Source organism: Hipposideros armiger, unplaced genomic scaffold, assembly GCF_001890085.2.
Source record: "Hipposideros armiger isolate ML-2016 unplaced genomic scaffold, ASM189008v1 scaffold_330, whole genome shotgun sequence".
Taxonomy (NCBI): domain Eukaryota; kingdom Metazoa; phylum Chordata; class Mammalia; order Chiroptera; family Hipposideridae; genus Hipposideros; species Hipposideros armiger.
The window spans coordinates 1,465,323-1,492,585 of record NW_017731680.1 but is presented as its reverse complement, the minus strand read 5'-3'; the positions used below and the strand labels follow the sequence as shown (position 1 = coordinate 1,492,585).

Genomic DNA, 27,263 nt, shown 5'->3' with positions numbered 1-27,263 from the left:
CTTCACTGGCCCAACTTGGCACCATCATTGCGCTCTTCCCGGGTGAGGCAGATCAGTCGCCGGCTTCTGGACGGCCGCTCACGGCGGCTGCTGGCCGCTCACGCTGGCTGCTGGCTATATACAGTAGCCCATGGCAACCCACTGCCACAGGGGCTGCAGCCTATACCGTCGCCGGCGACCCAGGGGGCAGCCCAGCTCCAGGTTGAGCTGTTGTTCAGCATCTTAGCTGTGGAGGGCAGTGTCACTGGACCTCATATGTGGGATCTGAACCGGGACCCTCTGGCGTCCCAAGCCAGTTCTTAACCATCGTGCTACTCAGCCAGCCCCCATTCTCACCATTTTTAAGTGTACACTTCAGTGGCATTTAGTACACTCACCCTGTTGTGCCACCAGCACCATTTCCTATTTCCAAAACTTTTTAATTGGCAATGCCAGATTTTGACAACACTCAAAAGAATTGCAAGGAACAAATGCAAACAGCATCACAGACTTTATTTTGGCATGATAGTCCCTAAAGGATTTTACAAAGTGTGTAAGAAATAAATTCATCCATTTAAATACATATATAAAAAATTCATTTTTATATCAAGAAATAAATGGATTAAAATCACTTCTAAAAATTAAGCTTTGACACTGAGATGAAAATCTTGATTTTTTTTCTGATTCTCTAGCCACATATAATATTTAAAAGGCAGCAAACATGTAGGCAAAATTTATATAATTACATTGTGTGTTATGTTACTGCAGATTTTTTCATTGTATCATTCTTGCTAACAGACAACCTGCACACTTTGCTTACGCATCCTTCTCATTATAAATGTATTCATGGACAAAATAAAACTGAAGTAACTGTAATAATGACAAATACTTCAATAATTCATAATTGCTAAAACTATTAATGGTACCGTACATTAGTAATGGTTCTTTACAATATGTTGTGGCAGTCAAGATATGGAAGCCCCATTCTTTAAGCTCTAGCTTTAACTCACAACTGATAAAGAGATACCAATTACAAAACATCTGGTAAGATTTGCTCCTTTGAGGACCCTGACTAAAGTAAAGCTGCTCAAGAAAAGGAGTTCCGGGCTGGCTGAGTGGTGCGTTGGTTGGGAGTTGGCTTGGGATGCCAGATCTGAGCAGCGGGGCCCCAGTTCGGATCCCACATGAGGGCTAGTGACGTTGTGCCCTCTGCAGCTGAGATGGTGAACAGAGGCATGACCTGAAGCTGGGCTGCCGTGAGTCACCAGCAACGGCTGCAGCCCCTGCTGCAGTAGGCTGCCGTAAGCTACAGTGAGTGGCTGGAAGCCGGCGTGAGCTGCCAATAGCCGCCATGAGTGGCCGTCCAGTGGCTGGCAACAGATCTGCCTCACCCGGTAAGAGCAATGATAGTGCCAACATGGGTCAGTGAAGCGAAGTCTTCCACAACTAGACTGAAGAACAAAAGGACAGCAACTTGTCTGTTCTCCTTCCCTGGTTCCCCAACGCTGTTCCCCTCCCCCAATTCCCCAATAAAATCTTTAAAAAAAAAAGAAAAGAAAAGGAGTTCCTATAGTAATTCTGGAAATTACCAGTCTTTGCAGATAGGCAACTATGGGAAAACATCAAGTTTCGATATAGTTAATACTATATTTAGTGTCTCCAGAGCAACCATACATATGCTAAACTGTGAAGTATGACTCTAGGCCTGATAGTATTCATTCTCTGATACTATATAGATATTACTCATGGCTTGAATACTACTTTAGAGGTTAAAAGAGATAAAGGATGGATAAAGGAAATATCCTTTAAAAGAGAGATAAAGGAAAAGATTGTAAAAAAGAGGCAATTTTGGGCCAGCCGAGTGGCTCAGTTGGTTAAGAGTTAGCTTAAGAGCGCAAGCTCTGAGCAACAGGGCCGCCAGTTCGATCCCATATGGGCCAGTGAGGCTGTGCTCAAGCTGAGCTGCCACTGAACTGCCAACAGGTGGCAGATGGCTCAGCTGGTGAGAGCACGTGCTCCTAACAACAAGACTGCCTGTTCGATGGTGGGCTACGCCTGTCTGCAACTTAGACTGAACTCGGCATCTTGAGCAGAGCTGCCACCAGATGGCTCAGTGGATGAGCATGCGCTCTTAACAACAAGGTGGCCGGTTCAACTTCCGCATGGGATGGTGGCTATGCCCACCCCCAACTAACATTGTAACACAGTACCTTGAACTTAGAGGCCACGAGCTGCCGACGGGAAGCCAGATGGCAACTGGCTCCCTCCACAACTAAGACTGAAGAACAACTTGGCTGGTCCCCTTCCTCAATTCCCCAACGCTGTTCCCCTCCCCCAATTCCCCAATGTTTAAAAAAAAAAGGCAATTTTCCCCTCTCAACTAGAAAAAAACCCCCTCAGAAACAGAATAAAGGAATTTGAGTTTTGAAGCTGAAAGGAGTATGAGGAGATTATTTTATAGTTTAAGAAGTTTAGTTCAAGCAACTTTTATCGCACTAGATGCTGTGCTTAAAAAAAAAGCCCAGAAAAGCTAACCAAGTCAGTAAATTAATGGAAGATGGGAGTGGAGCCCAGATTACTTGATTCTTGAAGTCCACTGCTTTGTATAAAAATTATAGTTAAAAACAGGACCTGGAACCAGCACTCTTAAATTACCAGCACTCTTTCCATTAATTTGATAATACTGTAAGAATAATTCAGTTTCCATAAAGGAACAATTGTTCTTATTGAAATAAAATTTTATCTTATTACTTCTAGAACTCATAGTCAATCTGTTCAAACTAGTAATCAACTATCCTGAAAATAACAAACTGCTTTTAGACAACTAAGCAGATTGGGATGGGAAAAGTTATGACTTGTTACAGTAAATACTTTCGTAAACTGTCAAACTGATAGTCAGGCAAATTCTATAACAAAATGATGTTTGAAAAAAAGACACTGCTATTGGGCCAGAATTTTACAAGCTGAGTGTAAGTTGTAGTACTTGCTGCAAAACAACCTAGCATCACGAGTATCATAGTGCATACCACTAGCCCAGGAAAAGATCAAAACTCAAAGTACAGTTTCTATTGAATGTGTAACTCTTTCACACCATTGTAAAGTTGAAAAATTGTAAATCAACCATCAGAAGTCAGGGATCGTCTGTATATGGAAAGCACCCTGTGCACAACACATAGTATATATACAAGAATGTGACACAGCACTAAGTAACAGATGAAGTATCCTTATTGACAGATCTCTGACTCTGGCTGAATTCATCTCAAATCTCTAACACCATTATGCTTCCTGAACTTCAATTCTGGGCCTCTAATGATCAGCTAATACTAGACAATTCCATCTGAATGTGTTTGCTATCTTTCAAATTCACCATCTGAAACTGAACTTAAATTTTCTCAACTGATATTCCACTGCAGACTTTCTAATTCTGTTAATGATGGGTGCTTTCAATTGCCCAGTCACCGAGAGCTTAAAATGTAGTACTCATTTTTTTTTTTTTTTTTAGCTGAACCATCCTGCCACCTGTTGGCAGCTCAGCAGCAGCTCAGCTCGGGCCGGGCATTGAACCGCTGTTGCTCAGAGTTCAAACTCTTGAGCGAGCTCTTAACCAACTGAGCCCCTCGGCTGGCCCCTCTAGTACTCATTTTTTATTTACCACCTCCCTCCTCCTGTTAAAACCTGGAAGTCTTTCATTAGCTACTCTCCCTTCACAAACAAATTTAGAAAAATTACTCTCCTACTTATGAATATTTGATAAATCAAAGTCATTCTCCAGAGTGAGTTAATTATGACCACTACCAAGAGATAATGATAATGGTTTTGCAAGGTTGTTTAGTCTTTGCTCTCTATAGTCTTCATTATTTTGCTTTTTGCTTAGTTTTGAGGTGGTTATGGGTATTATTAAATCCAGCATAGTCAATAAGCAAAAAATCTTAATGCTAAAAGTGTTAACAAACTGAAGTCTGTGATTATGGTGGAAATAAAATGCAGTTAAACATATTAATAAAGAGTGAGAAAGCATGCTGCTCCCATGAATGGGATAAATCATTGAATAGTATAAATGATTCTGAAGTACCCACAACAAATCTTGCAACATATGAAGATGCTATGTCTACACAATTGGTAATAATCAGCAAGTAACAAGGGAAAATGATTGGTGAAATTGAAAAACCTTTGAGAATGTAGTTAGAGTAGCATCAACACTAGACGGCAAGATTTCAAACTCTTTAGTCTCAGGATCCCTTGTTTATGTGAACTATATCTACTAATAGTTACCATATTATAAGCTAAAAATTTAGAAATGTAAAAAATTGATTTAAATAAGCCTATTACATGTTGACACATTTTTTTAACCGCTTTCTCAGAAAAAGTGGCACTGATTTTTGCAAATCTCTTAAAGTATGATTTATTACAGCAGCTGAATTGCCTTATCTGCATCTGTATTGAGTCTGTTGTAATACCACATTTCAAGTAGCCTTTGGAAAACTCCACTGAATATCATGAGAATAAAAATGAAAATGACAAATAATATGTTAATACTGTTATGAAAAAGTTTTGACCTTGTGGACCCTCTGAAAGGTTCTGGGGATCCCCAGGCGAGTCCCCACACCATATAAAAGCACTGCCTTATGTTAAATCAGGAGACAGGAAATTGTTAACAAGAACTTAAAGAAGGCTAAGCAAGGTATGAATGGGCTGTTGTTTAAACTGACCCAGCCCAGAAAAAGTTGGTGCCCTGTCTTCAAATTTGCACATCAAAGAGTAGTAAAATCCATTTGTCACTTAAGATAATCATAAAGGAGGCTTGTGTACAGTGTGTGGGGGAGGGCTTGCAGGTATCTACCTCAACAAATTTGCAATGTAGATATAATAGGTCTATTTAGGTAAAAGATAATCAAGAAAATATTTTAAATGTTTATCTGGCAAAGAGGAATAGAGCCTGCTAGGGAGCTTCAGGGGTTAGGGTTAGGTCTCCCTGCTGATAAAACGGCACACAAAACAAGCTAGGTGTATTCCTCTCTGGATTTAAGACCTAGAATTGTGAGGGCCAAATTGGAACCATAAGGAGAGCTACTTTAAGTATGGCAAAGAAAAAAGTTGAGCACTTAGGTCCCTGATGATGTCAATGAATTGCTGATTAACCAAGTCTGAAGCTGCCTTACTCCAGGATCCTTGTTTTGCTTTTGTTTAAAATAATAAACGTCCTTGGTATTTAAGCCACTTGATTCAAGATTTTCTGATAAACAAAATGAGTATCCACAAACAGAAATCCCATAGGTACTTCAGCAGGTCCAAATGAAGTCATCATCATTTCTCACAAGTGTACTTTCTCTTATGATACCACCATTCCAAAAAGTATAAAACCTGAGAGTCATCTTTGACTTCTGTGGTAGACTTAAAAAGGTCACGCCCCCAAAATATGTCCATGTCCGAAACCCTGGAATTTGAGAATGTTACTTTTATGGCAAAGACTTTGCAGGTGTGATTAAGTATCCTGAGATAGGGAGATTAGCCTGGATTATCCAAGTGGGCTCTAAGTAGCATCCTTATAAGAGACAGAAGAGATGACACTCATTATCAGAGAAGGTGATGTGAAGACAGGGGCAGAAATCAGAGTGATGTGGCCACAAGCCATAGAATGCCTGTAGCCACCAGAAACTGGGAGAGGCAAGGAATGGATTTCCCCCCCAGAGCTTTCGGAGGGAGTGGGTCCCTGCCAATACCTTCATTTCAACCCAATGATACTGATTTTGAACTTTTGGCCTTCAGAACTATGAGAGAATAAATTTGTTGTTTTAAGCCATCCAGTTTGTGATGATTTATTATAAAAGCCACAGGAAACTAATACAACTTGTATCTTTCCCTTTTCCTCCCAACACAGACTTGGATACTAAAGACCTTTCTCAGATCCAGTCTTTCTTTTCTCCATTAGCCACTGCCTAAGACTACTTAAATAGCATCCTGATTGGTCTCCTTGCCTTTAGTGTCACCAGCCTTGAATTAATCCTCCATTATTCAAATATCCTCTAAAATACAACTATCTGAGTCCAGCATTTATTACCTCACACCTTCGTTGTCACACTGAACAACTCTTAATAGCACTTTTCTTTTCAGCACTTTCATATACATTTGATATTGAGTTCAATATATAAAACCCTTTAGATAAGGCAGACTATTATCCTCCCATTACATTGACAAAGAAATTGAAGTTCAGAGAATAAATGACTTATCCAAGGTCATAGGGCTAGTAAACAGCAATTTACATCCTGATGCTAAGCTTTCTTGCTATGTATCTCCCTCATATTCTCTCAACTCTATTATGTCTTTAGATGCTTTACGCTGCTACCTTTTCCTTCTTAGTCTCCAATATGAATTCTTTGCTGCAAATTGATTTTTACTTATTCTCTGAATATACCATACAGATTTACACGTCCCTACTTCTGGTCCCTTTTTGGAACTCCCCTCCTTATTGCTCTAAACAGTCAGATACTTCTCTGCTTTGTTGTTCTTGCTTTCAGCCTACATGTCAACAATACCTCCTATTTGTATGTCACTTTTCAGATTACAATGTGTTTTAAAATATATTTTCTTTGGATTTGAAAGCCTTATAAAGTACATAAGGAAACCTGAAAGACCAAGGAACATAAAAGATCACAGAAAATAAGTGGCCCAATAGGGGCTCAAAATCAGGAACTCTGACCTTACTTAAATCCTGTCCTCATTTTATTATTAACCTATGCTGCATGCCCCTTCACTGAACTCCTGTAGTATTTTTTGTCATGACCACTGATCTGGCATTTGATATGACACCAATTTAGGATTACCAGAGTATATATCCTGTCTCTACAAGGATAATTCCAACATACTGGGTTGTCGGAAAAGTCATGACACGTTTGCAACAGATGGCACTAGTTCATTTTTAGAAGTACTAGAGTCATTCGCATCTATGTTATTGCTATGTTATTTGACAGCTGACAGTTCTAGCTTCATTAAAAAAAAAATCGAGCGATTTGGTTGAGTTTTGGAGATTTTACAACAAGTTGAAGATGGAAGACCAAACTGCATTTTTGCCATGTTTTAACACTGTTTTACTTCAATAAAGGGAAGAACACGTGTCAAGCTTGTGAAAAGTTGCATAAAGTTTATGGTAACAATGTTCTACAAGAATGTCAGTGTCAATGATGGTTCACGAAATTCTGTGCTGGTGATTTTGATCTCAATGACACTCCTAGGTCAGGAAGGCCCACTGAGGTTGATGATGACAAGATAAAAGTACTGACTGAGTCAAACCCACATTACAAGACACGAGAGATTGCAGGAACATTGAACATCCATCATTCAAGCATTCACGACCACCTGAAGTAGCTGGGATACGTAAGCAAGCTCGATATTTGGGTTCTGCATGAACTCAAAGAAGTTCATTTGATGGCGCATATAAACATCTGCAATATGCTCATTAAACGTGAGGAAAATGATCATTTTTTTAAGCGACTGATAACTGGTGATGAGAAGTGAATTGTTTACAACAATGTGGTGTGCAAACAATCTTGGTCCCGATGTGATGATTCTCCTCAAATGACATCGAAAACAGACGTTCATCAGAGAAAGGTTATGCTCTCAGTGTGGTGGGATTTTAAAGGTGTCGTGTTTTTCGAGCTCCTACCAAGGAGCCAAACAATCAATTCGAATTTGTACTGAGGCAACTGGACAGTTTGAATGAATCCATCATCCAGCAACGTCCAGAGCTTGTTAATTGTAAAGGAGTTGTGTTCCATCACGACAACACGAGACCACACGCGCAAGTTTGACCACCCGTCAAAAATCATTGGAGCTTGGATGGGATGTGTTGCCACATCCACCATACTCGCCTGATTTTGTGCCATCAGACTTCCACTTGTTTTGCTGTCTTCAAAACTCCTTGTGTGGTATAACGTTCAATTCAGATGAGGCTGTAAATCAGCACCTTGTTCAGTTTTTCGCAAATAAAGACAGGTCCTTTTATGAACGAGGAATTATGAAGCTCACTGAAAGATGGCAAAAGGTTATCGAACAAAATGGGCAGTTTATCAATGATTGATCTTTGTTCTTTATATAAATAAATGACCTTTCAAAAACATGGACAAAATATGTCATGACTTTTCCCATAACCCAATATTTTTGGAATCTATCATACCCATGTTAAGAATCATTTGAATGCTTGAGATATAATTGATGTAAAATAAATTGTATATATTTAAAATGCACAATTTGATCCGTTTTGACATATATATCATCACCACAATCAAGATAAGGAACATTTCCATGACCCATATAAGTTCCTTTGTGCCTCTTTGCAGTCTCCCTCCTACCCCTCCCCAGGAGCCACTGGCCTGCTTTCCATTTTAGATTAGGTTCATTTTCTAGAATTTTATATAAATGGAATCATATAATATATACTTTATTACTGATCTGATTTACTTCACTGGATATAATTATTTTTGAGATTCACCCACGTTGTTAGGCTCAAAAATTTTTTTGTTCCCTCACATTGCTAAGTGCTATTCCATTGTATGGGTGTACCGTAATGTTTATCATTTAACTGTTGATAGACTTTTTCCAGTTTGGGGCTATTATAAATACAGTTTCTATGAACATGTGCGCACAGGTCTTCCTGTGGCCACACCAGCAGAGGTTCTTAATCATTGCTGTTTCTACACATTTACAACATGTGTTACAGTAAGCAGTAACACTGCTTATTATAGTGCAGTGATTCTCAACTGAGCATCCCTTTACGGCCACAAAAAGATCACTGTTCTATTACTCATAGGGTATTTTATGTACAGTAGGTGATCAATTAGTTGTTTACAGATCTTGTTTTCCTATAGATTCACATGCTACTTCAGGGAAGAGGCTGAGCCTGTGTATATTCTATAACTGCCTAACAGAGAGAGGGCATTTAAAAAATGTTGAATAAATGTTTGTGGTTTATGGTATTTGTTTTTTGAATAAGCATATTCTTTTATGTTTAATCACATTAATAAAAGTATAACAGCAAATGAACGAAATAGAACTTAAGAAATATTTTTTAAAGAACATATATAACACATGCAAACATTTTATAGAAAACCTGTTAATATAGCTGATTTAAGAATGGAAGAGCCCTAACTCAAAGTAAAAACTTCATTCTAAAATTACATAGAAAATTTGAGTGAACCAGTGAAAATGACAACTCAACCACTTACTTTTCCAGAAAGTTACTGTTAAAATAAATGTTTTTCACTTTTTTTTTTAACAAATATTACAGTACTTCGTATTTTAAATTTTGTTCTAAAAAAAGTTATCGGGCCGGCCAAGTGGCTCAGTTGGATGAGTTGGCTTAAGAGCAACAGGGCCACCGGTTCAATTCCCACATGGGCCAGTGATGCTGCGCCCAAGCTGAGCTGTCGCGGAGCTGCCAAAAGGTGGCAGGATGGCTCAACTGGTGTAACAACAAGATTGCCTGTTCAATGGTGGGCTACGCCCATCCACAAATAAGACTGAACTCTGCACCTTGAGCTGATCTGCCGCCTGGATGGCTCAGTGGATAGAGTGTGTGCTTTTAACAACAAGGCTGCTGGTTCGACTCCCGCATGGGATGGTGGCTATGCTCACCCGCAACTAAGATTGAACACAGCACCTTTAGCTGAGCGGCCACAAGCTGCCGATGGGCAGCTAGGTGGCGACTGGCGCCCTCCACAACGAAGATTGAAGAACAACAACTTGGCTGGTCCCCTTCCCCAATTCCCCAATAAAATTTTTTAAAAAAAGTTATTTGTTGTCAATTTAAGCAAGAACAAATATCTGTATTTTTTCATGAAAGGATCCACATTTTATAATGAATTCACATAAGTACTCATATTTGAGAACATGTTTTTACTTATTTTGAACACTAATAAAAGGGTATGTGATGATGGATTATTTGATGATGGTTTATTTCCCAAGGATCTTCCTTAAATGTTTACTAAGCTTTCAGGAAGAATTTCAAATGGGTTACTGTATCTGAGTTACAAAAAAAACAAACCATTTAACTTTATTTAACTTTATTTTTATTTTTTAATTACAGTTGACATTCAGTATTATTTTACAGTAGTTTCGGGTGTATCAATCATAGTAATTAGGCATTTATATTCATTTAACTTTTATAACTACCTATTTCTTAAACAAATAAATATTTCAATCATTTCACTACATAAAGAAGTCCTTTTTAGTTTAGAGCTTTGAGAAAGAGAAACTAAATTTACCTGGAGTTAACTATTGTATTATTGACTCAATTAAATCAATAATATTAAACTATTAGAATTTCCTTCCACTGCTTGAAATACACACACACACACACACACACACACACCCCAGGGGTGCCAAAAAAATGTATACACATTTTAAGAGATGTTAACACTTCGGTCAATGTTGTTCAAGCAGTAGTTCGCCGTAATCAGAAGTGTCTGGATGCTGATGGCAACCACTTTGAGCACCTCTTGTAATCACAGAAATCAAATATGACCTGTATTTGTCTTTTGTTATTAGTATATATTAATAGTTTCTGCCTTTCTTAAAATTTGTATATATTTTTTTGGCACCCCCGGGAGGGGGATGGGTGTGTGTGTGTGTGTGGGGGGGTGTATGAAAAAGTCTAAAAATCAATGGCCTACCACGACACACCCTACGGCCTCATACCCATTAGGATGGCTACTATCAAAAAAAACAGAACAAGGATGTGGGTAACTGAAACCCTTGGACACTATTGATGGGACTGTAAGCGCAGAAACTATGGAAAACAGTATGCTGGTGCCTCACAAAATTAAAAATAGATTACCATATGATCCAGCAATTCTACTTCTGGGTATACGTATATCCTAAAGTACTGAAAGTGGGAACATGAATGTCTATTTGTACACAAATGTTCATAGGAGCATTGTTCACAATAGCCACTGACAGATAAGTGGGTAACCAAAATGTGGTTTATACAGACATGGAATATTATTTAGCCTTAAAAAATAAGTAAATTCTGATATGTGCTGCGATATGAATCTTGAGAACATTAATTATGCTAAGTAAAATAAGCTAGACACAAAAAGACAAGTATCGTCTGATTTCCAATTATATGAAGTCTCTATAGAGTAGTCAAATTCATAGACAGAAAGTAGAAGGGTGGCTGCCATGGGCTGGGGTCAGGGGGGGAATGAGAAGTTTTTGTTTAATAGGTACAGTTAAAATTTTACAAGATGAAAAGAGTTCTGGAGATGAAAATGGTGGTAATGGTTGCCTAACAAAGTGAATATACTTTATGCCATTTAACTGTATACTTAAAAAATGGTTATGGTGGTAAATTTTTAATGTGTATTTCACTACGATCAAAAAAAAAAAAATCAATGGCCTAGTCTTCTACCTTAAGAAACTAGAAAAAGAGCAAGATAATCCCAAAATAAATAGAAGGAAATAAAGTACAAACATAAGTGAAATAGAAAATAGAAAAGCCACAGAAAAAAATTAAAGCCAAAACTTGGTTCTCTGAAGAGATAAGCAAAATTGATAAACCTTTAGCTAAACTGATCAAGAAAAAAAAGAGAAAAAAGGGGTGGGGGGGAGGAAGGAAAAAAAGAGAAAAAAGGGGTGGGGGGGGCAGGAAAAAAAACCTGGGCAAGAGGTATACATGTACAGGATGGTAGAATGTTCCAAACACCAAAGGTATAGAGTATTTCAAAAAGTGGTTGACAGGGGACCGGCGAGTGGAACATTGGTTAAGAGCTGGCTTGGAACGCCAAAAGGCCCCGGTTGGGATCCCACAGATGAGGGCCAGTGACACTGCCCTCTACAGCTAGGATGCTGAACAATGGCTCGACCTGGAGCTGGGCTGCCATGAGTTGCTGGTGACGGCTAGGCTGCAGCCCCTGCTTCAGTGGGTTGCCATGGGCCACCGTGTGTAGCCAGCAGCCAGTGAGAGCAGCCAGCAGCCGCAGTTGAGTGGCCGTCCAGAAGCCGGTGACCAATCTGCCTCACCCGGGAAGAGTGCAATGATAATATCAACATGGGCCAGTGAAGCCACGTGCTCCACAGCTAGACTGAAGAACAAAAGGACAGCAACTTGTCTGTTCCCTTTCCCCCAATTCCCCAGCGCTGTTCCCATCCCCCAATTCTCCAATAAAACCTTAAAAAAAAAAAAGTCGTTGAGTGTCAAATGCTACTGAAAGGTCAAATAACATAGGGACCAAAATCTATTCAATTTAGCCTCAGAGAGTCACTGATGACCTTATAATAATAGCACATAAGGAAGAGGTAGCAGAGTTATATGCTACATTGTGATAGACAAAGATAAGAGTATACTGAAATGAGGAAGTGAAAATTGTGAGTATAGACAATTCAATCCTAAGAAGTTTGGTTCTAAAGACAGAGCAAAGGGTTAGCTGGAGGGAAATAAGAGCTCAAGGGAGGATACTTGTATTTTAATACATTGGGAGAAACTAGACAATTTTTCCCCCAGATATGTTTTTTTTAATTGCGGTAAAATATACAGAGAATGTTTTGATTGTTGTTGGGAAAAGATGCAGAGAAGAAGGAAAAGTTAAAGAAACAGGAAAAGGTGATAAGAGATAACATAAGGTCTCTAGATAGGTAGAAAGGAGTTGGATTCATTGCATGAGTGAAGAATTACCCTTAAACAGGAGGCCCAGTGATAGGAAAACAGCAAAGGAAGGGTGTAGTCACAGTTAAGTTTATAGATGAGTGGTAAGAAGCAGTACAAGTTTTGTCTGATAGCTTTGGCTTTTACTTCTCTTTGAAGTTATAGGTAGAGGTAGATTGTTGAAAAGAAAGGAGATAAAGTAGAATTTTGAGGAAAATTAAACATGAGAAATATGTGTGGAGACCAACAAAAACGAAGGATGGCTAGGAGGCACTGAAGACCCAATTGAAATTGGAGACCACAAATTTGTAGTGGCAATAATCTATGGTTTATGAGTCATATCTCAATAACCTGTCAAAAAATAATCAATGGCTTTGAATCAGTTTCTAAAAAAGTAATTTCAATAATCATTAGCATTAGTACTTAATACATACCAGGCATTTTTTAAAAGTACTTTTTACATATTAAGTAATTTAATTTTCACACAACCTTTTGAGATAGGTAATACTCAATATCTTAATTTACCAGTAAAAAAAAAAAAATGAAGCACAGAGAAATTAAAGAACCCAAGGCCACACAATTAGTACCAGAGTCAAGATCTGAACCCAAGTGGTTGCTCAGTTTGTGCTCTTAACAGTATGCTGTACTACCTCTCAAAGTAAATAAAGCTAAGTAAACCCACTTGAAGAAAATAGAAAAAAATGAGTAAGAAACAAGACTAGATGAGCCAAAAAACAGAGAGAGGCAGTGATTCCTGTAAATAGAAATAATTCTCATAGGAGTATGGTTTGTATAGTTTTATACCGCATGTAACAGGCACCAAAGATAAAAGAAATTGTCCTCATACAGTAATGGAAAGCCACAAAAAGGAAATGAGCAGTGTTGAAAGATCCAGAGCAGAAAGGAAGAAACCAAACAGCCAAGGAAAAAGTAAAACCTTGAGAGTCAACATGTAAAAAGGGGTAAAAGTAGAAGAAAACACCTATACATATACCACTAAACACCAGTAAAAGAGAAAAATTAAGTAGAAGCAAGTATGTCTGAGTCTCTGAAAACCCTTATATTTTCTTTGTTTGGACCAAAGATTTTACTAATTTTATCAAACAGCATAAATAAAATATTTAATAGAGGGTAGTAATGAATAAACTTGCTTGCTAAGGGTAGGCTAGGATCAGAGTCTTAGCAGGTTAAGAACTGAATTAAGAGAAAATCATTTTAAAAAGGAATTTTCTAAAGTTGCTTCTGAAGCCAGAGGGTAGTAGGTTCCACAAAATTCTGATTCCAGAGTTTCATAGTCTTGGTTATATGCTATCCCAAGATGTTTGTAGTTATGCTGAATGCATCAAAAACTGTCAAAACCAAATAAACTGCAAATCACGTCAACATAAAGAAATATACCATTTAGTACCTGTAGAAGGACAGCAATGTAGAATACTGAAATGGCAAACTGATTGGGTATCAAACATTTGTAATTTTAAGGTTTTTAAAAAGCTGTACAAGGAAATTATTAAATGAAAGAACATTCAATGTGGACCAAGGAAGACGTTCTTGAGGAAGAGTGAGATTTTAATAAGTTTCATCTACAATATTCACTCTTATAAAACAGAATTATCAATGTGAAAGATGACAACACAAGTCAGTGATTTACTCCAGGATTAGCTATGTAAAAATGTACTGGCTAAGATCACTTGGTGCTAATAATAATGTTCGTGGAGAAATTAATGTAATACTCAATGTGCCCTTCAAGCAGGAGTATAATACAAATCGTATGTCTGTATGTATGTTTGTTTATTTCAGTTTCAGGTGTATCTTTATATTTTTAAAGACACATATACATTATTTTAGATCCTCTAAGAATCTAGAGATTTTCAGCTCACTGCCTAAAATGAGGTGAAGTATTTCTAATATAAAGACCAAAGAAAAACTAATGTGGCTCTCAGCTTAACAAGAAGATAAATTTTAAGCAATCATTCTGAGTTACATGAAAAACTATCTGTTTCAGTCATGAATGTGGTGCCATTTAAAGTAAAAACAGCCCATAAAGCTTATATAAAAAGCATGCTCCATAGCAGTCTACAAAATACCAGAAAACAACATGGAAAAAATATACATATATACTCGTATTTGATATATGCAGTATTTATAAAGATATTTAAAAATTATAGTTGGAAGGAACCTAATTAATTAGGAGCCCCCTAACTAATAAAAGGAAATCCCTTTTACAATAGTCTTTGATGCTTGCCCATATTCAGTGACAAAACAGCTTCACCCTTTCAAGGCTAGGAGACGTACCAAAAGTTTTAAAGAGGATGACTATATACATAGAGGATATATAGCATGTTATCAGTTTTTATACAACTGTCAATAATGTTTTATAATAAGAATATATTTTTAGCTACTCCAACTTTTTATGAAAATTTTCAGATACAGCAAATTTAAAGAAGTTTACAGGTTAATGCCTGAATAGCCAGACCTAGATTCTATCATTAACATTCTACTATACTTGTTTCATCACATATCTATCAATCCATCAATACATCTTGATTTTTGATGCTCTACTTTTTAAATTCCTATTAAAATGTTATCTAAATGCAGTTTCTGAAGCAAGGTCTGATGGATACACTCAATATGTGTAATAGACATGACAAGCACATGGGGCTCTTGGCAGGCAGTCTTTAGTGTTGCTATAGAACAAAAGTCAGTCATTGTAGTTTCCTTTAAAATTCATGGTACGAAAATATATTCAATGTTATGACGTGTTATATTAAGTTGTCAGCTGTAGCAAAGTAGTTAAGCACTAACTGAAGACCAACAGACTTGAGTTTGAAAACAAGATACTGAGCATGCTTCTTACTTGCCAAATAAGATAATTAGCAGCAATATCAACGAGCTAATGTAAGGTTTAAATGAGATGATGTATAAAATGTTTAGCACACTGCTGGCTTTTTGAAAGGTCTCAACAAAAGTTAGTACTATCATATTATTGTATTAGTCCACTCAACCTACAACAATAGGTTGTAACTGCTATACATACCTATGCTACTGTCTGTGGCCTTTTTTTCATCACCTATGCATTCTAATAATCTTGGGAAGTCTATTTTACTGAGATTAAAGACAGAATGAGGGTGAATGGGTCCAAAGCAAATGCATTCTCCATTTTCCCAATCCATTCCCTAAAAGAAATAGATGCCCTTTCTCTTACCCAAGGCAGTGGTGGTGTACACATTAAAAACATACATCTTTTGCTTTTCAGCACCTGGGTGATAGGCAGCTGATAAACTGACTAAATGTGCTCTGTCTACTTTAGACAACCATTGCACCCTCTTTGGAACATAATTTCTATCAAATTTTGTCAATCCAAACAAAATGTGCTGTCTTCACTGATATCCAAATACCGTTTATATTTGCAGCTAGCATATGTATGTCAGTTTTGTTGTGTGGCATACAAGTACAAGTAGATGGATTCATAAAAGTTCTACCAACTACATGCCTCTTTAAAGAAATGATACTTAAGAAAAACTTACAAAAGCAAGCTTGAAATCTGCTTCTCTAAAGATCGGTCTTAGTGCTTTCTCTTTGCCAGAGGAATCAGAATCTAATTGAAAAATTTAAAAGTCGTATTCCTATATCGCTTCAATAAACATGTCTACTGCTGATCTTTCTGCAATTAAGATATATGAGAATACATTAACTATTAAAAGGTATGGCAAAGGTAAAGAATACTTCACCTTACAAACTAATTTGGGTGAGGTTTCTTTAAGCATACTTTTAAAACATTTTTTGACTTTGAACCATGTATATATTTTACATATTCAAAAATAAAATTTAAAAAAATCCTAAAATAAAAAATGAAACCAATGAACCGTATCAAATTGGTAGCATATCTAAACAGAGAAAAGTATTTCAACTGACTTCTGAATACAGTAAGTACTCTGTACATCCTTCATGTAATATAGTCTAAAGACAAAAATGCAAAAAAAATCTTAAATTTTATTCAGAAGTTGTCAGTAATATTGTACGGTAATTTTGAAATATTTTATATATACATAGTAGGATAAAGTATTTCATTCTATTAGGCACTAATATTTTCATCTAAGACAAAAGAGATCATCATAGAAGATAAGGTGAAGTCTGCTATGTCAAATTTGAGCTGAATATATCACTATGAACTTATGATTAAGCAAACAAATAAGAAAAACAGTTTTAGCTCTTTCCTCAGAAAGGTCCTAAAAGCAATGAATGACACTCCAGCGGCAATGAATATGCTAAACACCCAGAACTTGGTTTCCACATACCATTTTTCATGAAAAGAACCAAGACTCCTTAAAACAGCCTATTCCAGATTTATAACAAAGAGAGCACAAAGGCAAGCCTGGGATAATTTGTGCCAAAACAGTACTCTAAGACTAAATGGAGAGTAGAAGTGTTAAAAAGACACAGAAGCCAGCTTGAAAGGGGCTCTACTGTCCATATTTGAGACAATTTCATCACCAAAAAGAAAAACGACTGTAGTGGTTATAAAAAAATGAACAAACTGGGGCTGGCCGAGTGGTGCGTTGGTTAAGAGCTGGCTTGGGACGCCAGCTCTGAGCAGCAGGGCCCCAGTTCGGATCCCACATGAGGGCCAGTGACACTGCCCTCTACAGCTAAGATGCTGAACAACAGCTCGACCTGGAGCTGGGCTGCCGTGAGTCGCCGGCCACAGCGAAGGCTGCAGTCCCTGCTGCAGTGGGCTGCCATAAGCTACCGTGTGTGGCCAGCAGCCGGTGTGAGCTGCCGTGAGCAGCCGAAAAATGGCTGGCGAGCGACTGCCTCACACGGGAAGAGCACAATGATAATACCAACATGGACCAGTGAAGCGACGTCCTCCACAACTAGACTGAAGAACAAAAAGGACAGCAACTTGTCTGTTCCCCTCCGCCAATTCCCCAATAAAATCTTAAAAAAAAAACACTAAAACTCACGAGCCCATAGTTGTATCCCCATGAAAAAGAAAAAAAATCTCACTTGCCACCATTGGAGGTGCTATTTCCCCAGTTCTTTACTCTGAATATGAATTGATAATTGAAGAGAAGAAATTAAAGATTTACTTTGCATTTCTAGGAGGAACTTTAGTTCACTCCTAGTTAATGAAGAAAAATCTTCCCTACAGAAAATATATAATAAAATAACTGATATAGAGTCATCTATGGGTGCTAAAATCACTAAGCAAAAAGGTCGTGAGAAACAGGGAATTTACTTGGTGTTAAAGTACTACCCCAAGATTACATACAAATCATGAACAGGCAAACCACATCTCTGTAATACATCTGCTAGCCACCACTTTAATCAAGTGGTCATATTTAGCATCATTAATAGTGTAGCAAGCTGACATTATGTACCTCCTATACGAAGTACATAGCATCACCTAATAAATATTCTTTCCAAAGACAGTTTAAGCTAATCAAGGTTTTCTTTAGACCTATCCTCCAGTACAGGAAATTCAGGGGGATAAAGGAATACATTAAATGACACTTGGGGAAACAGACAAGTCCAGAATGTGGAAGCATTCTATAAGACAACTAGTTTGATCAATTGTCAGAAAAAAAGGATGGGTACTTTTTTTTTTTTTTTTAAAGGGACTAAAGGCATAATCACCAAATGCAATGCATGAATCTTGACTGAATACAGCTGGGGGGGTGGGTAGGCTTTTCCAAAGAGACTTTGGAATACTGAGGAAATTTGCATATGTTGATAATTGGGGTTAGAAGGAGAACGTGCTTATTTTTAGGAAATGCATGCTGAAATATGTGAGTGTCATAATGTTTGCAACTTAACTTTCAAATGGTTAAACACAAAGACACATACAGAATGGGATAAGAGAGGAGGAAAATTATGGCAAGAATGTTTCTCACTGAATCTAGGTAGTGGAGTATTCATTGTGTTTTTTCCTTAACTTCCATAAGACTGAAATTTTTCATGATAAAAATTTTTTAAAGTGTACCTGTACTGAGAGGTCCAGTAGAAAATACAGCTACACTGGAATTATATCTAGGTACAAATCTCACCTCCATTACTTAACTAGCTGTGTGGCCTACGGCAAGTTACTTAGTATCACTTAAATTTTTGTCTCATCTACAAAATTCAAGTAACAATATCTAACTCATTGGGTTGTTCTGAGAATTAAATAAGATCATATGTAAATGCCTACCAGTGTTATACAAAATAAGTAAATCTGATTTTCATAATTAATGCAATCATCCTAAAATACAAGAGTATAGGCAAACATTCCTTTCCTTATTTTCACATTCATAAGGAAACTACATTAGGTAAAATTAAATACCCATTGGCAGTCAACGTGAAATAATGGGAGAAATGAAGATTTATACAATATCTTTTAAATCATAATTCCAATTGAAACCCTAGTCAAAAGGAAACCATAAAAATCTCTACCTATCCAAACTGTTTGCCATCTATCCAATTGTGAAGTTTGCTTTAGCTATTGGCCTATATCCTGGTAAAACAGTTAAGAAAATAAGTGGAAGTTAAAGAGAATTATTTCCTGACCACAACAGATCTACTTATGTACCTATATGTTGAACAACTTAAAAAAATGCTTTGCCTTCATTTTTATAAGTTCTAATGAAGTACACAATTATTGGGCTTTATTCTAAATTCTGGTTAAGATTCATATAACTCACAAGGATGTAATTTCCTTTTCTCAGTTCTAACATAGTTGTCATATCACTTCACGTAACCCCTTTTTCTGGTTAGGCCAGCAGAAAATTGTCTAGATGCTGAGTGATCCTCGGGTAGGGAAGAAAAAGAGGTGATTGTATTATTATTATTGTTGTTGTCATTATTATTATTATTATTATTATTATTATTTTAATTAGTGCCGTCCTTTTCTTTCCAGTACCAGAGAAAAAGCAGCAGGGCAGTAGAGGGAAAAGAAGTCAGGTCTCGGGCTCCCCGGCTCGCCCAGGTGAGAGGTGGTGGACACCTCTGCCTTCCTTGGGTTAGGGTGTTGGGCAAATGGGCGTGCAAATGACGGGCAGCACCCTGGAAGATCCGGAGAATTTCTCCTGAACTGCGGGGCCCAAGGCCAGTCTCCTCCCCGAAGCATTAAATGCCACTGAGGGGACCCTGTGGGGTGTCTCCCGGAGCGGATGGGGGTGACCAGACCAGGCTTTCCGTCCAGCGCCCAGATGGGGGACGCGCAGTGTCAGCCCCTGGGCGGGCGCACCCCGAGGGTACGCGCGGCGAGCGGCGGCTGGCCACTGCCCCCCGCTCCGGCCGGGCGGCCCGTTCGCCCTCCCCTTCCCATTACCTGCGGGCGGCGGTGCCGGGGCCCGGAGGCCTGGTGCTCCTCCTCCTCCGCCCCGCCAGGCTGAGGCGGCGAGGTGGCGGCGGCGGCGGCGGCGACAGCCCGGGGGGAGGGGGCGGAGCGCGCAGCTCGCTGCCTCTCTCCTCCCCCGGGAGACTGAGGGGACCCTATCTCGGGCCGCTGCGCCTAGGCCCGTGGGCAGCCCGTGGCTGGGGCATGGCGGCACACAGCAGCAGCGTGCCCGCGAGGTGGGAGAGTGTGAAGCAGCGGGAGGAGAGCGCCCGCGGCACTCGGAGGAGCCAGAGGGGAGGAGCGAGGGGACGGCCGTTGGGGGCGGTTGGCCGAAGGCAGGCAGCGGTTTAGGGAGCGCGGCGACGGCTCGCGTTTTCCCGGCGGGGCGGGGTGGGGAAGGGGAAAGGGAGTGAGGGGAGGGGAGGGGAGGTTGGGAGGGAGCCGCCGCCGCGCGCGTGCGGGCCGGCGCCGCCGCCGTTGCCGCTCCGCTCACTCCTGCCTGTTTGGGGGCACTTTGTTTGTGTCCCACAATGCTCTGGGAAGTGGGCGGGGCGGAACGAGTTCGGGGGCGGGGACACGGAGTTATTGCGCAAGTGCAGAAGGGGCCGCTCGCGGTTCTCCAGACCTGAACTGTGGGCGAGCCGTCTGGTTACGCACTCCTGGATTTCGACACTGTCTGCACCTTTGCGTATGTGCACACGTGCAGATTTACATTCACATGCTGCATAAGCTCTGCCCAACTTGTCCTACCTCCAACTGTCTCCTCAGCCAGGTCCCCGCTTGCACTGACATAAGCATTTCTGTTCATGGTTTACGCTTCTTGAATTTTTTTTTTCTTGAACTAAAAGCGAAAGAAACGCCTATTTTCTCAAGTGGTTTCTGTAACCGGACTGAAACCGGAACAACGCAGCCCCTTTCTCTCGGTGAGGGCTGTTAGCTGGTAATCCGCCCATACTACATACTTGGAAACCAAGGCAGGCCTTCGAAGAGGTGGCACCCCAGACAGGTGAGGGTTCTGCTTCCTTTGGAGACAGCCGACCCCGTTGGGTATCCCCGATTCTGTATCGCCTTTGCGCCCTCTGGCATCTCCTCAGTACCCTAGGATTGCTGTAGCATTTTCCTGGGCCACCTGGCGAGACGTGCTATTCTGAAATGACTGGAAAATCGAGTCTCAAGTCTGTTTCTTCTCCCAAAACAGGGCATCTAGAGCTGCCGCAAAAACTATGCCTATTCCTTCCACAGCCTTGAATCTCACTTTATTACACCTTCACTTAGCTAGCCTTTCATTTCAGTGCAGGGAGTGTGCGGGGCACCCCGAAGTGGCCGGTACTGTCTTGGGCAGGGGGTGGGGTGGGGTTGGTGGAGGATTAGAGTTCTTGGTCAACTGCAAAATCGTGTAGTGTTAAAATGCCCAAGACCCTAACGTCTTAGGTTCCCCAGGCGCTCCAGACCCAGACCCGGTGGTAAAGAGGGGCCCTGAAGGCAGCAGGCGGAAGCGCCCCGAGGTGAAGCCCACCTGCCATGTGCCTGGAGGTGGAGTGGGGTGCTGGCCTAGAGGGCCTCTGGCTCTCTGGATTTGCATACTTTGTTTTCTCACGCCTCCAGCTTTTAAACCGAAAGACTTCTTTGCAAAGGGCATTGTGCAAGATGAGTTGACTTCCGCTTGAAGTATTGTGGATTTTTCTGAGACACAAGCAGCCACGCACCCTAGCACCCTAATTCTAACAATTGAAATCACTTTAGAAATAAATATAATAAAAACTTCTAATTTTATAGGCCTTTTGCATTTTCCAACAAATTTTCAAGTATATATATTTAATCCTCACAGCAACTGTAATACATAGTTTTTGGTAATACATAGTTTTCCCACCATCATTTTTATAATTCCCATTTCAGAGATGAGGAAAACCAGAAAGTTGTGAGTTAGGCCCAAAAAGTTTTGTGCTGAGATTTGAAGAAGAGGAAGAAAAAGATGGAATGCTTACTCTAGGAGAGCAAGGCTCATGAAAGGGCAGGAGCTTGAAGCCTTGGTAGTGTGCACGGAAAAGGGGCCACAGTTAAACCTGACAAGCTCTGGAGACTGAAAATAAGATGACGTGAACACACACACACACACACACACACACACACACACACACACAAATTTTTTTAACTAAGTGGGCCATGGCGGGAAGTCACATCTTCAGCTTTCTCATCAAGTTAATCTGTGCCTTTTCAATGGGCCTGTTTGTTGTCTTTTTGTACCTAAGATAACATCTTTAATCCTTTTTCTTCTGGACCAGAGCTGGAAACTGCAAAATTCCTCATTATTATGCTTGTCTCCTGATTACCATCTCTACATGCTGTAAAAAGCTAACTTAGCTATCTGGCACCCACCTATGTAAAGAAAGGGAGTACCTGTCTCTCCAATTTACTTTTATCCAATCCCAGAGGTTTCCCTGCTTTGCCTTCTCCCACCCCCTTAACCTGTCACCAGTGGATTTCATGTAACCTTCCTCCTTTGATTTTATGTATAATAAATACATAAAGCTGCAAACTTTATAATAATAAAAATAATATATAAAATATATTATATATAAAATATATTATATATATAAAATAATTTATAAAAATAATAAAGCTGCAAACTGCCATTTCGTGGAGCATTTTCTCAATCCGTTGAGATTTTGCTTCCCAGCAATTGTCGACAGTTTAGCTCAAATAAACTCTTATAATTTTTTCTCTTATGCTGGATGTTTTTCATCAACAATAGGGTGTGTGTTAGTGTTATGTGCAAGGTAAAAACTGGAGAAGAATCAGGGTGAGAACAAAGTAGTATTAAAGAATAAAAATTCAAGTAAATCTGAAGGCCTAATTGGCTTTATGAAGCAATTCATGAATTGGGCAGCATCTTCTCTAGCAAGCTTTCTATAGAATATTGAAGGTTTCTATAGGCAGAAACTGGGCAGAACAAGAAAGTTATTAGCAAAAGAAAAGAAAGGATTATCTCAGGCCAGGTTACCTTCCTTTAGGGGAAGGCAGGATTGCCTCAGCTTCATTTGGGGGATGGAATGAGCCCAGGTGACAGATGACCTCAATGGTACTGACCAGAAAAACTCAGACTGACAGACTAAGATTACATTCCTGGAGAATGCTGAAAATGCAGTAAGGTCAGGTATCGAATCTAGATTTGGGGTCATGGGCTTTAACTCAAGTGATACCATTTTGGGCCTGTGTTTTTTCTCTTAAAAAAAAACAGTAGTCATATAAATTCCCTCTACCTCCCCTAGGGCATTTAATAGGACAGTCAATAAAAGACCATTAGGCAAGTCTTTACTAAGTGTTTCTCAAGGGAATGAGGTGGCTGCTCCCTTTCATGGCAAGCCTCGGCAGTGCTGATGCACAGAAAATAGCCTTCCTTAGATTGTCGTCTTCTCTCCCTTTCCCTCCCTTTTGTGCTTTTCTGTTTTTCATGTTACATTTTAAAATTTTATCATCCCGTCCCCCTCCCAGATCTGGAGACTCAATCAACAAATGGCTGTTGGACCCTCAGGACACAGTGCTAGATACTTACAGTGGATGTGAGAAATAAATACGAAGATTAACTATGTAGGAGGCCTCTTCTCTGTTTTGACTTTGGGCAGGGTCAGTTTCTATGGTTTCTGCAGCCTTCCACCTTTTTCTTCCTGGGCTAGTAGAGACTTGCTTTTGGGTTAGTGGAATACTTACACCTTTCTTTGACACTAGGTTAAATAATACTCATGGGAGGATTTTATGAAACTGGAATCCTGCACACAGGTGAAACAAACCAACGTAGGTAGTATGAGGAACCTTTAATTATTAACCTAGTATAGATGATTCTGAGGAATTCAAATTCCAGGCAACAGGGTTTTATTGCAGCCATGAACTGTTTGGGGACCAAATTCTGGCAAAAAAAGCAGGAGGTTGGGGGCTGGGGGTTGGTACAATTTCTTGTGGTGGACCATCAGAGTTTAATGGGAACTTTGTTATTTAGTCCACAACTTATTTTAGAGCAAGAATGCTTTCTACTCAACAGAAAGATCTCTAGGCTGACTTGAATAATTCCATTGGAGGAGAGCTCATTGCATAAATAATCCCTGCTCCTCATTAGATCATCCCAACAATATTAAAAAAAAAAAAAATCTTGCTCCTCCACCCCGAAACTTGCACCTCTTATAGTATTCCCATTTCACCATCCACCCGGTTGAGCAAATCAGCTTTACTACTTCACTCTATCTACTACATCTCAATTTTAATCCATCAACAAGTCCTACTGAATTTGTCCATTCGCTGCCACCATCCTAATCTAAGACACCAATGCCTTTTGCCTGGAGAATTGAAATATCACTTATCTGGTATCTTAAGTATACTCTCCCTTTTCTTCTTTCTCTACATGTTAGCCAGAGTACTAATACATAGCCATATCACACAACAATGGATTCCTTTTGTTCTTTGGATAAAAGCCCATAACTTTAGCCTGGCTTTTACAATACTACACAGTCTGGGCCCTTTCCTATCTTCAACTTCATCTCTCATTACATACTGTTTCAAGGAACATGCCAGTCACAGAATTTTGTTTTCACATCTAAAATGCCACACTCTTTACTCCAATATATACATTATTCTCTCTGTGAAAAAATACTTTATTCCTTAGCTAATTCAATCTTCAGATCATACACAAGTGTGTGTGAATATATATATATATATATAATTGAGATATAATTCATGTACCATAGAATTCACCCATTTAAAGTGTACAATTCAGTGGTTTTTAGTATATTCACAGAGTTGAGCAACCATTATCACAATAAATTTTTGAACATTATCATCACCCCAAAAAGAAACTCATACCTATTAGCAGTCACTCCAATTCTCCCCCCGCCCTCCAACTCCTCAGCCATAGGCAACCACTAATCTATCTACCTTGTCTGTCTCTACAATTTGCTGATTCTGGACATTTCATATAAATGGAATTCTCTTCTTGACCACCACTCATTCCATGCGACCTTCCTCTGGCTCCCGAGATTACATTACATCCTATGGTATACATTCTGAGAGCTCCCTGCAGATCTCTAACATTTTTCTAATTCTAATGACTCTTGTCATTCACTACTGTAATCCCAGAGCCTAGCACAATTGCTAGTACATAATCAGTATTTGATGAATGTTTAATAGATGAATGAGTCAATGATGAAATAAATGAAGGTGGAGGTCAATTTTATCAGCTAATAGAATGGCAGCTTTCCAAGACATGTGATGTCAGAGAAGAAGCTTGTGCTTCAATAAACTTCTCCATTCCTCTGCAAGATGCCAGAATATCCAAGATTAAAGTTCATCCTTTTGAGTTTTGAAGACTCTAGGTTTTAAAGATGAAACTATTGAAATACAACTCATCTTCAGAAGGGGAATTGGTGGTTTAATTTTTAAAATTTTTTAAATTCAAAGTGGAGGACAGTGGTTTAATCTCAGTGATTTGATCTTAACGCTTATATCTGCTTTCAGTCCTACCTCCCCACCAGCCACAATGCTATTTTTCTTCCCCTTCACAGGCTTCACAGCCAAACTTGTCAAAACTATTATCTGCATTCACCATTTATTTTTGCATCTTCTTTAATTTTTTAACCCTTCTAATTTGATATTCCCTTCACTCCACCAAAATGTATCTCCTTAAAGTCACCAATTATTCCTATGGTGCTGATCCAAAGGACATTTTTCACTCTCATCCTATTGGACTTTTGAGCAGCATTTGGTCTTGCTGAGCACTCCTTCCAACTGGAAGCTCTCTCTTCCCTGTCTTCCTGACATTCTTCTCACTGTGCATCCAAGGTTGAGAACTAGTGTTCATACTCCCTTCCTAGGACAGTGGTTCTCAAAATGTGGTCCCCAGACTTACAGCATCAGCATCACCTGTCAAATTTTTGAAAATGTAAAATTTTAAGTCACACCTAGACCTACTAAATCAGAAGCTCCGGAGCTGTGGCCCAGCAATTTGTGTTTGAATGAACTCTCCAGGTAATTGGATCCATACTCAAGTTTGAGAACCAACGCCCAGGCATTCCCCTTCACTCATAAAAACGCTGCAAGCTATTGATTTTTTTTTTTTAAGATTTTATTGGGGAACTGGGGAAGGGAAACAGTGTTGGGGAATTGGGGAAGGGGAACAGCCAAGTTGTTGTCCTTCCATCTTAGTTGTGGAGGGCACAGCTAGCTCAGCTCCAAGTCCAGTTGCTATCTAGCCGCCCGTCAGCAGCTTGCGGCCGCATGGCTCAAGATGCTGTGTTCAATCTTAGTTGCCGATGGGCATAGCCCACCATCTCATGGAGTCAAACCGGCAACCTTGTTGTTAGGAGCAGGTGCTCTCACCAGCTGAGCCATTCTGTCACCTATTGGCAGCTCAGTGGCAATAATCCAATTTATCATTAACTTATGTCAATTTTACCTTCCAGATTTCTTTCAAAAAACACCTTTTTTTTTTTTACTGTGGAAAATGTTAAATATGTAAACAATAGAAAGAAGAGCTTCAAAAGATGTAAGCATGTACCTATCACCTAAGCCCCAAAATGCAACCAATGGCTAATGCTGCCTCGTTCATAACCCCATCCTTTTTCCCCTTCGCACATTATTTTGAAGCAAATCCCAGATAGCATCTGATTTTATATGTAGATATTTTAGTCTATCTCTCTAAAAGAGATAGACATTAAAAAACCACACAATACCATTATCATGATTTAAAAATAACAATGATTTCTTAATATAAAATATCAAGTTAGTATTCACATTTCCAATAGAGTTATTAATGTTACTTTTTTTTCTTTTTTACAATTTATTTCATTGAGGAACTATATTGTGTTAGGTTGGTATATCTTTTAAGTCCTCTGTATTTTTTCTCTTTGTTTTCCCAGTAATTTAAAATTTTTATTTAGGGATCTAGGTTGTTGGTCCTATAGTTTTTGCCACAATCTGAGTTTTGTCAGTGGCATCCCTGCAGTGTACTTTAACACATTCCCTTATCTTCTGTACACTGGTAGTAAGTCTAGATGTTTTATCAGATTCAAGCTGAATTTTTTGGCAATATATCTTCATAGGTGGCCATGTATTTTTCCATGAGGAGACACACAGTGTGTGCTTGTTTGTCTTTGTAGTGTTAACTGCCATCCTTATACCAATGTTAAATGCCTGGATCAATTCATTCATTAGGAATTTTAAAATGGTGATATAATTCTATCAGTCTTCATTTATTATTTGCAATGTTTCTACAAAGGGAAATCGCCCCTCATTAATTATGTGATTACTGAGTGATTTAGTTTAAGTAAGAAAGCAGGATAAATACTT

General features: G+C 39.2%; 1 protein-coding gene and 1 long non-coding RNA gene across 4 annotated transcripts in view; one reads left to right on the top strand and one right to left on the bottom strand.

Moving 5' to 3' along the window:
• The window catches only part of ZBTB44 (zinc finger and BTB domain containing 44), a 94,090-nt gene extending 73,739 nt beyond the window's left edge, over positions 1-20,351 (bottom strand). For all 3 annotated transcript variants that reach the window (XM_019660805.1, XM_019660808.1, XM_019660807.1), the window contains exon 1: positions 19,923-20,351. The gene's annotated coding sequence lies outside the window, so the exon portion shown is untranslated. The remainder of the gene's footprint in view (positions 1-19,922) is intronic.
• A 401-nt stretch (positions 20,352-20,752) lies between these two features.
• The window catches only part of LOC109392390 (uncharacterized), a 32,066-nt gene continuing 25,555 nt past the window's right edge, over positions 20,753-27,263 (top strand). The window contains exon 1 of the long non-coding RNA XR_002126049.1: positions 20,753-20,937. This is a non-coding gene — a long non-coding RNA (uncharacterized LOC109392390). The remainder of the gene's footprint in view (positions 20,938-27,263) is intronic.